The sequence below is a fragment of the Drosophila santomea genome, chromosome X (assembly GCF_016746245.2).
Source record: "Drosophila santomea strain STO CAGO 1482 chromosome X, Prin_Dsan_1.1, whole genome shotgun sequence".
NCBI lineage: Eukaryota > Metazoa > Arthropoda > Insecta > Diptera > Drosophilidae > Drosophila > Drosophila santomea.
Window position 1 is genome coordinate 5612774 of NC_053021.2, and position 12879 is coordinate 5625652.

Consider the following 12879-nt stretch of genomic DNA (forward strand, 5'->3'; position numbering starts at 1 on the left):
TCCGGGTTAGGCAGGAAAATCTAACAATGATAATTAAGCAGTGGAATACAAAAAACCTATGCGGAAATTGAAGAAGTAAATAAACTAAAGGATGGAAAATGGAAAGCTGGAAAAACGGAAAAACGGAAAATGCTAAAGAACTTTTCCGGAAGTGATACGAACTAGTCGTAGAGCGGGTATGATGAGTTTTTATGGTATTTAAACAAAAACAGAACTGCGGAATTTAAAGAAAAACAAAGCCAGAATGTTGCTTAAATTTAGATATTGATTGGCTGCACAGTTTTGCAGGTCGCCAACTGTAAAATACATATATATGCCAGTAGTAAAAAGTACACAAAAATAGGGCTTCGAACCAGGAATCCTCACAAGATAGGCGGCAATAAACCATGGGGCGTGTCAGTTCGATGTCGCAGGCAAAAAGCAGGCAAATGGAAATGGGGTCGGAATAAAAATATCTTTCAAGCATTGTTGTTTTAATAACGTAACTGTTGTATTATGTTTATTATTTATTATTTATTAATATTATTCCTCACATATTTGCTGTACATATTGAAACATAAAAGCAACGAGTATATCCAGTTCAGTTTTACTGGGCTGTATCTGCAAAAAAAGGGAGCACGATATGGTCCCCGTTTTTTACGGAAAGACACGTGTTTGTTGCTTTCGGAGCCTGACAGTTCTGATGGGCCAGAAATATGAAAGCTGCGAGTCCCAGTCAAACCGGTTTAAGAATCTGACACTTTACTGTTTTATAAGTTTGATTTTTTTGTAGATGCTCATTTAAATGCAGTTCTTAATATTTCGTTTCCCTTAATTTTTATTTTTGTTTTAATAACCTATACTTATTTTATATTGCAGGTGTCTTCCTAAGGATTTACCGAGTGATTAACCGAGGTAAGTTAAATCTTTTAAACGTACGCTCTGAAAATACATATAGATGTGTAGATTTAATATAAGATAAAATACATATAAGAAAATAGTTTCTTGGAATTTTTAGTTAATTAGCTAAGGGTATTTCCACTTCGTTAAATTTTATGAAACCTCTGTACATATTTTTGTCCGTAATTTTTGCGTTATTAGGGCCTCAAGTTGGCCTGAACTGCAATAAGCAATGTAATACCTTAATGGCCCAAAGACGCCGGCCAAGGACGAAGGATTCGGCGGCTTCATATTTCGATGTTATTTATGCAGCTTGGGATCGGCTGCTGTTATTAAAAATATTTGAACAGCAGCCCCTCTATATTTTTACCCTCTTTTTTGCTTTTCGCCCTTCGTTTTTCCCTGCCAAACCGCAATGGAGAAATCAGTCTTCTTTTTTGCTCCTTATTCTGGTCTGTTGCAACTTTATCCTCGTAGCCTCGTCATCCTTGAGACCCCTGTTTTTGTACTGTTTTTTTTTTTTTTTAATTTTACGCTCTCCTTTTGGTTTTGAGTTTTTCAGGATTTTTTCTTTTTTGGGGTTAGCGTTTTTGGCGTATCTTTATGATTTGGTTTTAAATTTCGAGCCCAAAACTTTAATCCCTACTCAAAGAAAACTGCAAAATAGGGTGCACAAATAACTCGAACTTAAAGTTAAGATGGCTCTTTCACCTTCAACTTTATAGTTAAAGGTTAACAATTTCCTTCGCTTTATTTTTATTTTCTTAATCAAGTTATGATACTGATGTGTTTGTAACCGGGAGCTTTTCATCTCATATTTATTTTCCCACGTCAGTTTCCGTATTTCCGATGATACTCAAACGCAATTGAATACGCGTATGAATAATTATTTCTGTTAAGGCTGAAATTGCATCAATTGCATGACAGCTCTCCTTTCGTAGTTGTATGCACATATTACTCAATATCTTGCCAGATTGCTCATACACCGCGTAAACGGTTTTCCCTCCAGTCTCTTCCGTTTTTGATGCCGTTTTCAAGTATAAATATTTTAAATGGCTTTTACAAGTAAATTTGCAAATTTTTGACAATTACGATGGCAACGAGTTACCGAGAGTGGTGTAAGTGTTGGATAAATAAAATTTACCCTGAGAGCACAGTGGTCAAAGGTTTGATAGATTTTTATTACTCAACAACAATTAGTATATATAGCTCTTATTCTATCTATGAATTACCAATTATATTAGCTTACATTTGGTGTACAAAAGGTAGCCGACATGTTTTATACGACCTATGTTTATACCTCCATGGATTCCACTGTGTTGCCCTTTTTATATTTATTTATGCATCTTTATTGACTTGTTTCCACTTTTCCCTGTTTTATTTTCGCTACTTTCCGCTTTGTTTCTGTTCTCATATTTTTTTAATTTAAATATTTTTACCCGACGTGTGTGTATGAATATCGAATTGATTAAAAATAAAATAGCCCCTGTGCGGCGAGTATGAGGCTATGGATGGCTATGGCTATGGCACATATTATTTAATGCTATTGCATTTAATTGGAAATTTCTGCTTGAGCAGCGACATGGCAGCGAAACGACGAAATTATGAAAAATCTTTATATGTACATATGTGTATATTCCATATGTATACATACATACATACATTCGTGCCAATATATCGGTCAGATATGTGTGCAAATATGTATTCAACTTAAAGGCGATTGGCTGCACAAACAATAACAACAACAACAGCAATAATAACATCAGTGGCGACCAGCAACAACGTTAAGATTAAATGCAGCGTAGTTGCCATTAACAATGATTACCCGAAAGCCGATTCCCAATAATTAAATGTGCAACAGCGCGCCATTTTTAATTGCTGGCCACAAAATGGCCCCCACTCGCACTCGCACACCCACCTTCGCCTTAATTTCTGTATCGCCCCATCCCTTTAAATTTTTTTTTTCATTTTAATTTTTTTTGCTCGTACGTCCGGAGAGCCGCAAAAGCCGGACATGGTCAGTTCTCCGGGTTCATGGCAGCTTTCAGAGGGGCGGCGGTGAAATGGGTTTCATGCGCATATCAAAATGTTGATTCTGATTTTAATTTATTCATATTTATGCAAAAGAACAGCGACAGCAGCAGCAGCGGCAGCAACAAAAAGCATTCAGCACTTTGGCTTGCATACTTCCTGGCGCAGCTGCCGCTTTGCCATGGGTGTGCTTATTAATTTTGACTTTAAACCGCCTCATTGCACCCACACTTCCGTACTTTCACAGTTGCACTCATTAAAGGTGTTAATATCCCTGATTCGAAATAGCAAGGCCGCAAAGGCTGGATAGATTGACAGAAATGAGATGCAGCCGTGGTAACACCTATATCAATTGTTAAATAGAATATCAGATTAAAAGATTATTTCGACAATTTATTCCTAGCTCGATCTCAATTCCATTCTGGTTAATTATGACGATACCATAACTACCATAACCTGTAACTCTAAGTTCGGAACAAGCATGACTTATAATCGAGTGTTTTATAAGTCTAAAGAAGGGGAAGGTCCCCTGCACCTTCTGTTCGTGATTGCGTAACCCTCGACAGCCCTCAGTCATATTTCAAATCCTGCAAGACGCTTCTCGGGTTAATAATTGAGTTGACTCCACAGCCTTTCAGCCATGCTGAGCCAACTAACAATAAGCCAACCCCCTTTTTTTGCCCAAGCTCCAAGTCCATTGTTGTTAGCTGGGTGGTGATGGTGATGGTAGTGGTGATGGTGTTGCCTTTCCTCGCCGTGCTGTTTTGCATGAACCCAATTATGAATTATTTGTAATCTTATCTTTAAGTGTATGGCATAAAAATTATAATTCTGCGGCAAACGCAGCGAAAGAAACCCCATAAAGCTGAAGTAGAAGGGGTGGCTGACGTCTACAATTTCAGTATTAAAATTTATTAAAAATATATAAACGAAGGAATTTCTAAGCCGCAAGAAGCCCTAGCCGCAGCTCAGGTTGTAGACCTGCCTCATTTTCATTCTCATCCTCGTACTCATCCTCATCCGCATCCACGTCCACCATCCATGTTCTCGTCTTCCTGGGGATTCTGGGCAGGGAATATAAAACGCTTAACCGCAGCAGGCGAGGCGATGTCGGAGGATAACCCCTTCAGGGCGTCTTTGCCTCGCCATGTGAATGGCACCAAAGTGGATGCTTCAGCATGCACGGACGCCACTTGCAAAAATATCCGAATACACGGCAGAAAACCCAGTTCAGCATCGATAATGTGCAAGCGGATGTGAGATGCAAATAGCTGGAAAGTAATGCTGACTTTAAGCTTTGCTTTTGCAAACCCAAATAGATTTCGATGCTGTCAATGAGACTTTCGCTGCAGCACATTCTTCAGAGCTTGTAGTATTTATTTTTCCCAGTGAATTTCATACTCTCTCTGGATAGTCTGGCATCTGGAATCGGGATTCAGGCAACTCCATCCGGAGCCGAGACAGTGATGCAGTCTTGACAGATAAACAGGAAGTCGTCGTCCTGCCCAACACTTCAGCCTGTGTGTCGAGTGCTTGTATGGGTGGGTAGGTGTATTTTGGGGTGACTGTGTGTCCTCCTCGAGTGGGTGAGTGGGTGGTGCAGGCAGGCCTCGAGGCCCTTGCATCACCGCCCTTTTGTCTTGCCGTACTCGTGTTGGCCCCGTTGTTTCGGTTTTATTCATAAAATAAATGAAGTACGAGTATTTAGCCGAGTCAGACAAAAATTGCACCGCATAGTAGGGAACGCTGGCTGGTCGAGTGGGTGACGAATGACCCCAACTGACTTCTGTTGTGAGTGACGGCAGTCTGAATTAGCCGCAGTCGGACAACCGAGCAGGAGATGAAGTAATGGTTACAACAGGCCTCTTGACTACCAGATGAACTGAGCCACTAGTCTCTTCCTTCCGCATCCTTCAGATGAGGCCACGAATATATTTGCTGGCGAATAGCCTATATGCGAACATTTATCACATGTACATAAAAAAATTGTATATATAAATATAGTATTGAAACCAAAGAAGAAAACTAATTGAAACCATGAATGTGTCAAGCCTTTGCTATAAGAAAAACTTATTTAAATTGCCCTGTTCTATAATAGCTCACACAAGAGCGCGCCAATCAGCTTAAATGCAAAGTAGGGTTCGTCTTAGTTTAAATTAAATATACAATATTAATTAGACAACAGACCCTATTTCCTTTGTTCCATCTTGATCATTTTCCGACCAATTTTCGTGGTGTCAATGTGACGTATGAGCAATGCGATTTTGTTTCCAATTTCTATAATGTTTTCCCGCTCCCCTTTGGCCCTCTTTTGGCCATTTTTCCCCTGCAGCGTCTTTCGTCTGAGGTAATTATAAAAAGCTGACTGGAGCCCCAGACTCATTTGTTACCCGACCCGACTCCGTGGCCTACCTACCTACCATGGCCACCTCTATCTGAAGGTGGCCTGTATATATACATGTACTAGTAGTAGTATAGTAGTACATACCATGTAGTATATGTGTGTGCTATCTGCTACTGCGCCCATTTTCCGTCTCCCTTCCATTTCACCTGTATACAGGTATTTTAACATGATGCTCAAGTGGAGCGAACGCTTGTTTTTAATTAGTTTGCGCTGACCAGGAAGGAATTCCGGAGGCCAAGAGAGGTCCTCCTTTTGCAGGGAAGGACGTATGGCAGTGTGTTTGTGCTCTCCTATTTTAATCAAAAATGCTAGTCATAGGGGCGAATATTTCTCCAAACTCTACTACATTTGAGAGCATAATTTAAGTTATTTGAATATTGTGACGAATTTATTTAGTATTCATAACAATATACATGACCCACACTTGATGTACCTTTTACAAGCTGATTCTTTATTCGTCGAAACTTTAAGCGAGAAAAATATTGTCATTAGAAAAGTTGAGAGGTGTCGGCGAAATAGGGTTAATGTCACGCCTTCAATTTTCACACCCAATAAACATTTGATTTGGCTTCGCTTTTCTTTACACTCACATGTGTAGATGTATGTCCGATTTTCACTTCCTTTCGCCGCTATTTTTTTATGATAAACTATCAAAAGAAAGAACAATTAAAGACGAAAATGGGGAAATGTTGGAAAAAAGAAATGGCAAAAAGATGAGCCATCCGCACCTCATGTCGTGCGCATCGTCCATCAATAATAAAGCCACTCGGACGTCTCGAAAATTCAAGAGTATCCAAACGGACACCCTATTGGAAGCTATCAAAAGAAGCGTGCTAAATGCAACCGATTTATTTTTTGTATCACCCGGAGCATACGGAGCATGTGTATCCGTCTCTTCATTCATATCTTTTGGTACTGTGAAAACTGGTACTTGAGTAATTTCAAGCAGCACCACACGAAAGGCTGAAACTTAAAGTGAATTTAAAGTTAATCAATATCTATTGATTCGTAAGCATTGACTTCCTTTGGAGTTACAAATTTATTTTGTTTGCCATTTTTGAGAGAGGTAGCTTTTGTCGATGGTATACTGTATCTTAGCTTGTATCTGTATGATCTCGAAGCGGCAGCGGAAGACAAACAATTTCTTGGAATTGATTTCTTGCGGTTTTTGCGGCGCGTAGCCCTAAAACTGCACAAAGGCTTTTGTAGAATTGTATAGTATTTATCGCAGTGTGTGCCTTTATGTGAGTGTGTCTGTGTGAGTATCTATGTGCAGATGAGAACGACTGTCATGGTGGCCAGGTGGAAGTAGAAGTGGAAGTGGATGTGGTACTGATGAAATTGTATGTAAACACATTAATTTAATTATGCAAATATATTAATTTAAAGATATATTATTAAATATACATTTAAAGAGAGTTGAGTGAGCTACTACTTTAATATGGCTTGCAAATAATAATGTGTTTTGTTCTCAACAATGTCATCTTGCATGTAAACTACTGTCTGTACATCTGTGAAGTGACGAGTTGATGGCTGACATGAACTGTGGGCCGGGATTGTCAAGCTTTGGCATCGCCCTTGCACGTAATCGATAGCCATATTGCTATAAATAGTGACCATAAATTGCCATCTTCTAAAAATGATGGATCAATTGCACGACTGCACTCCAATTCCCATTGGCAGCCATTAAATATAGCTTCATTTTATATTTTTCATGCAAATTGAAAGTCGTAATGGAATGTGCATTTAAAACATGTGCTTATTATAATAACAACTCACAATAACTTTACTTTATTTCAATTCCAACTCCGTTATTTCCCAAGCTTTCAAGCTCAACTTCACAAGCTTATCAGTGCAAGTCGACTTGGAAAATGCGTGGGCTAAGTCATAATCATATAGCAGCCCCAATTTTCTGGCTTTTCTGGATAGGATTGAAAGCAACTTAAACAATGAGCGGACCGTTTGTCAAATGCATTTCATTTGTAGAAAATTTGACAGTTTTATGGGAAAGTGCGATAAAGTGGCCATAAAACGCAGCGACAACTCCATTTTCAGGGGGGGAATGGGTAAAGGGACTTGCCCCCAAACAAAAGATGTTACGAGGTGGAGCCGATTCCAGGCAGGTGCCATAAAGTTTGAAATTCGTAAATGTTCGAAAAATTGTAAAATCGTAAATGCGTAGAGGCAATGAAAACTGATGGATGAATGATTGGATATGGGATATGGGGACAAAAGGCGAATAGATAAACCAATATGGGTTGTGGCCTGGAATTTTGGGGTTGATTTACTCCAGATGGGTTCAATAGGACGAGTTTTATGGGTAACCCATTTGTTTGGTGATCGGTTTTGTGAATTTAATTGCTTCATTAATCAGTATGATGGTGTATCAATCATTTTGACATTAAACTGTAGTTACACACAAATGTATTAAATGTTTCGTTTTTATTAAACTGCATTTGTATAAAAGACCCTTAATACTATCATAAATGTTACGAAACATAACAATTTGAAAGTAGCACACCAGCGCATTTAAGCTCGCAGTTTTGTGAAATATATATTTCGCTATTCTAACCATAATTTGGTGTGGTTGTCAAAGCAGCTCAAATTATGGCCTTTGTGTTTTGTCTACCTGTCAACCAATAATATACTCTACTCGCCGTGATTTGAAATATTTCCGTTTTTAATTAAAAATCGGCCTTTGTGGCCCATAAACGCAGTCAGTTCAAAAACGGCGCAGAAATCCAAAGTCCAACCGGTTATTCGTCCAAACCAAATTGGGCAACGTCTTCGAGGCGCCAGCAATAAACTATTCAGGCCAAAAATATACGATACGATAAACTTGCTGTTGGTGTAATTCTTTTAATAATACTGTGTAATTCAGGGGGATATAGGCTCCAAAAACAGTGTCCAAATACAAATAATTTTCAAATAAACTTTTTCTTACAATTCAACTAGCTGAAATATTGAATTGAATCGAAAAGTTATAAGTGCTACACGAACATTTTCAAAATGATTATAATAAAGTAGTTGGGTAACTTGTAGTTCAAAACTGCATGGACGGCAACCTTTCCTTACCGTTTTTCTAGCGCCATCCGGTTCTCGTCCATCCAGTTCTCATGGAACTGGCGGGGATCTTTGGCAGGGGCCAGGCGGTGGAGCTACCAAACTTGGTAGCGCTGGAGATTAGCTGCAACCAAAGACGCGCCAACAGGCAACTAATAGAACTATTACGTGGTCATATATGGAGCGTAGGCCGTTCCCATGGCGTACAGTATAGATAGATCCCAACTCGGATCTCACTCAGGTGTGGCTCCATCTACTGAGTCGCAGGCTCGGACCTGGACTAGGAAAGTGACCCACTTGGCAAAAATTACATATATTTAAACCTTTTGCTACAACAAAAATTATTATAATAATATATCAACATAAAATGCAATTTATATATTTACATAGATTTCATAGAATGGAAATGAATACATACCGTGATTTATCCTGTCAATAGGTATGTGTATTTTTTCTGCAAGTGTACCTGCTTAACTGGAAAGTTGCTGTACAGATTTATAAACAACCCAGCCCCCGTTTGCAGTGTTCGTATTTGGCCACCGTTCGAGACCACTCCACGTAGCAAAGATATCTCTCGGAAAAGCGGAAAATGGGAAAAGGCACAGCACAGGTGTCTCTGACAAAGCCTAGCGGTCTACAAATTATTGTGAGAAAAATCAGCTGAACGCTGATTGATTGACTGACTGGCCGAGTGTTTTTGGCCAACTGACAGTCGGCAGTTAGCCAAGTTGAGTAACTGTTGTTACCGAGATTGTTTCTGCTTTTGTTTTAGTTTTTTTTTTTTTTTTCTTTTTTGCCCTGTCTGCGCTGCCGTCGACTCGGATTTTTCCATTTTCCATTTCCCCGGAGAGCGTCCGATAGAAATTACGCCGAGATTGTAGGTGATTATCACCGGGACTTATGGTAAGTGCCATTGATCATTCCTGAAAATTGTCCGACCATTGGTGGGATCTTCGTAGGCTGTTATTTGCCAACTGGGCTATCAATTCCCGAGTGGTGATTACGTGGCTCCTCAAACAAACTCACCCAATAAACTAAACTAATGTGCATACGAGATTTGAAATTTGTGGTATTTCTATGTAATTAATATTCGCAGTTTTCAAGATCAATATTGCTGGCAGAAGGTTTTTGACTGTAGTTTGGTATTCAGGCAATGTGAAGCGAGAGTTTGGCCAATTGCAAGATGGCCAATTGTATTTGTGACTTCATTGTCAGCTGTTTTCAAATTTCCACACATTTCGGATTCGAATCTCCAGCGATTTCTTGGGCGGCTGTTGACCTCGTGACTCTTTCTTTGTCATTCATGCCGGGGCCAAAGAAAAAGAGAAAAAAAAAACCCCACTTACATAATCTCGCGACCCTATTCCAACGGCAGCAGATCCCAGCTCCGCCCATTTAGAGAAATGGAACAAAACATGGTAATTATTAGTTAAATGGGCTTCTTCTCCATTGTATTTAGGCCTTTGAATGGGAATTGAGCTGCCGCTTTTCATTTGCATTCATATTCATTTAAATTTAGCAACTACAATGAGGCAAATTGGCAGGCTACAAAAGGGAGCACTGCCCCAACTCTTGCTGCTGCTGCTTTATTTGGTATGTTTTTCTTTTTTGTCTGCTTCCATTGAGAGTTTATCCCCGTCCCCTGATTAATTCATTCACTTCCATTCATTGATCTCTTTTTGAGACCCCGTCTTTGTTTGACTATATAGTGGCTCCTTGGTCACGCCCACAGCCCAACTGTTTACATTTCTACCGTTTCCAATTCCAAATCGTAATAATAAAAAAGGAATCGAGAAACGGATCGCATTCGTATTTTTTTCGGGATGGCGCCTCTCTTGCACGAGACCTTTATTTCCATCATCTGTGTCTTTAATTATTCAAAGTAATTAAGTTGATTGCGGCGTAATTGTGCCTGAAATTTATGCCCAATTGCCAGCCACTCTCATCGTCGATTTTTATTTTTTTCAGTGGACTTCTCTAACTCCACGCTTTTGTTTCTCGCAGATTTGCGCTTTCATTTTATTGACTACCCTGCCGAACAGAGACATTAGTTTTGGTAAGATATCTGAAATATCTTCGTTGATATTTATTAAGATAATTGCTCGTACATTTTATATACTACCAAATACCAAAATGTAATATTTATGACACCAAGGAGATAAGACCTAAATAAATTCATATACCTTATTAAACCTTATCCATCTTTGGTAAGGGCATTCCATTTTCCTATTTCTTACACTAGATTTCCCTATTTCCTGAACATCGTGTTCTTTGTTTCCATGCTTCTCTTGGGGGAACAAATGATGTTAGCATGCAAAGCTTTTGTTGAATTTTTTTCGGAGAGTTTATTCAGACAGCATCAGAGGCGGAAGTGTTTAATGAACATTAGCCAGCCCCGCCATCAATAAAAGTCAAATAGAAATAACCAAAACAAAATCTACATAAACGAATAGATGTTTTGGCTGCGCTGTCTGAACGAAAATAGAATTTATTGGCAAACAACTCGAATATCTTTATCTCTGTTTTCACACCACCCATTTGATGTCTAAAGCCGACAGGCGACATGAACAAAATCCGATCAAATCATAACCGCACTCTGTAACGCGCACTCTCAACCCATTCCAGCCGATTTAAAAGCTAGCTGGGGCTCAAACTGGGATTAGGCCACAAGCGTTGGGCTACCAAAAAAATTCGTTATCCCAGAAAATGCATGAATCGTAAATAAAAAACTTAAATGTGGAAAAGATTTTATACTAAATATGCCGACGGAATAAATAATTGAAATATAGACTGCTACCGAAATCCACAACAAAAAAAAAAAAATCAAAGCGAATGCTAATTTTTAAAATTTGGAAACCAATTTCGAGATGAATTAAATGTTATCCATTCTATTCTAGTTGATTTTCTGTTTGATCGAAGATGTTAAATTTGTTAAGAATTTCGCCAACTTTTCCGACCTTTCTCCGTTCTGATCTTGCCAAATCGAGCCATAAATCTCGTTTCGTGAATTTCGGCCAAAGGCATTTTTTTTTCGTGATCATCGATGGATAAAGTTCCATGCAAATAGATCACAAATCGATGGAGGATTAATGGGGAGTTGTCAGGCGGCAGACAGGGTCATATACATCGGATGGGATCGGTCAGATATACATATACGAGTATGTGTACGAGTATATATGCATATCACATGCAGATAACTTGCTTTGCGCACGCGCTCAACACGAGCGCTAATTTCGGGGCTCTTAATTAATGCAGAGGCCCCGAGACCAAATCGAAATCATATCAATATTCAAATGAGTTCTTGCCTCTCTTTCGCGCCTGTTTTGATTTGCTCGGGTCTTTTGTGATGCCAAAATTTATGGGCTTAAAAGTGTTTAGTTTTGTTCGCCGGCAGCAATCAGCGGACAGCAGTCAAGCGCATAAAGATGCTCAAATTTATGCGCATTAGGTGCTGCCCGTTTGGGGGTTAATCGGGGCGGCCAGTGTGTGGTCGGTCACAGGGGGCGTGGCTGGCCCGCCGGCCATTGTCAAGCGCGATTTCCCGATTTACATGAATTATGCGTGCCAATTGCTGCCCCTTTATGGGGGCAATACCGCTGAAATTTAGAACGCCACGCTCAAAGCTCACGGATCGCAAAACCGAACATAATCCCCAAAATTTCCCAATTCCCCCCACAGGCAACACACTCACGGATGCACTTGACAAAAATATTGATAAAAACATTAATTGACAATAAAAAACAGAAGAAAAAACAATACTCCTCATGTTTTTGCCCCACCCATGAGTCGAAAACGGCTATAGCTTTTTCCCACGCTAGCAAATCAGACAGAAAAGTGTAGAGGAAAAAAAAAACACTCGGCCAGCCAAGACATAAACTAAAAATAATAGCCAACGTCGGACCAGAGACAAATATATGAATTCATATAGGAAGTTGTGATTAAAACTTGAGTGTGTGAAAGACCTCCACTTTTGGCTCCCCCATCAAAGTTCAGCGACATAGCGGCGGAACAGAAATTAAGTCCGCCAAGAAGTGCCGATCAAATATGCCAAAAATCATGAATGGGAAAGCTTGCGACAGAATTTTAGCAGCCTCAAACGATAAAGTGCCTCATTAACCCACTGTAACAGCTGTAAAATTACCTAATCACATACAAAAAATAGAAGATAAGCAACGTATATTCTCAAGGCTTATTACACATACATGACCATTCATTATTTACTTTTTTTCGTGTTGTCAGGGGTTTATGTTATTTTAAAATCACCTGTTGATGGCATAATGGGTTAATATGCTCCACATAAGCGGGAAATTGCGACAGCAAAAAAAACTGATTGCTTAATTAGAAAGCAACAGAAAAAAAATCACAAAAAAAAAACAAACAAAAACGGAGCAGCCAGAAAATGATAATGGCAATTGGAAGTGTGGAAATCATAAAAAATAGGCGAGAAAACCGGGCAGCTGTGCAGTTCGCGGCTTTAACGTGTGACTATGGCGACGGAAGAG

At 39.4% G+C, this 12879-nt stretch overlaps 1 protein-coding gene across 1 annotated transcript in view; it reads left to right on the forward strand.

The window, feature by feature from the left end:
• Positions 1-878: 878 nt before the first annotated feature.
• Positions 879-12879, forward strand: part of LOC120456531 (irregular chiasm C-roughest protein) — a 60597-nt gene continuing 48596 nt past the window's right edge. The window contains exon 1 of the mRNA XM_039643404.2: positions 879-894. The gene's annotated coding sequence lies outside the window, so the exon portion shown is untranslated. The remainder of the gene's footprint in view (positions 895-12879) is intronic.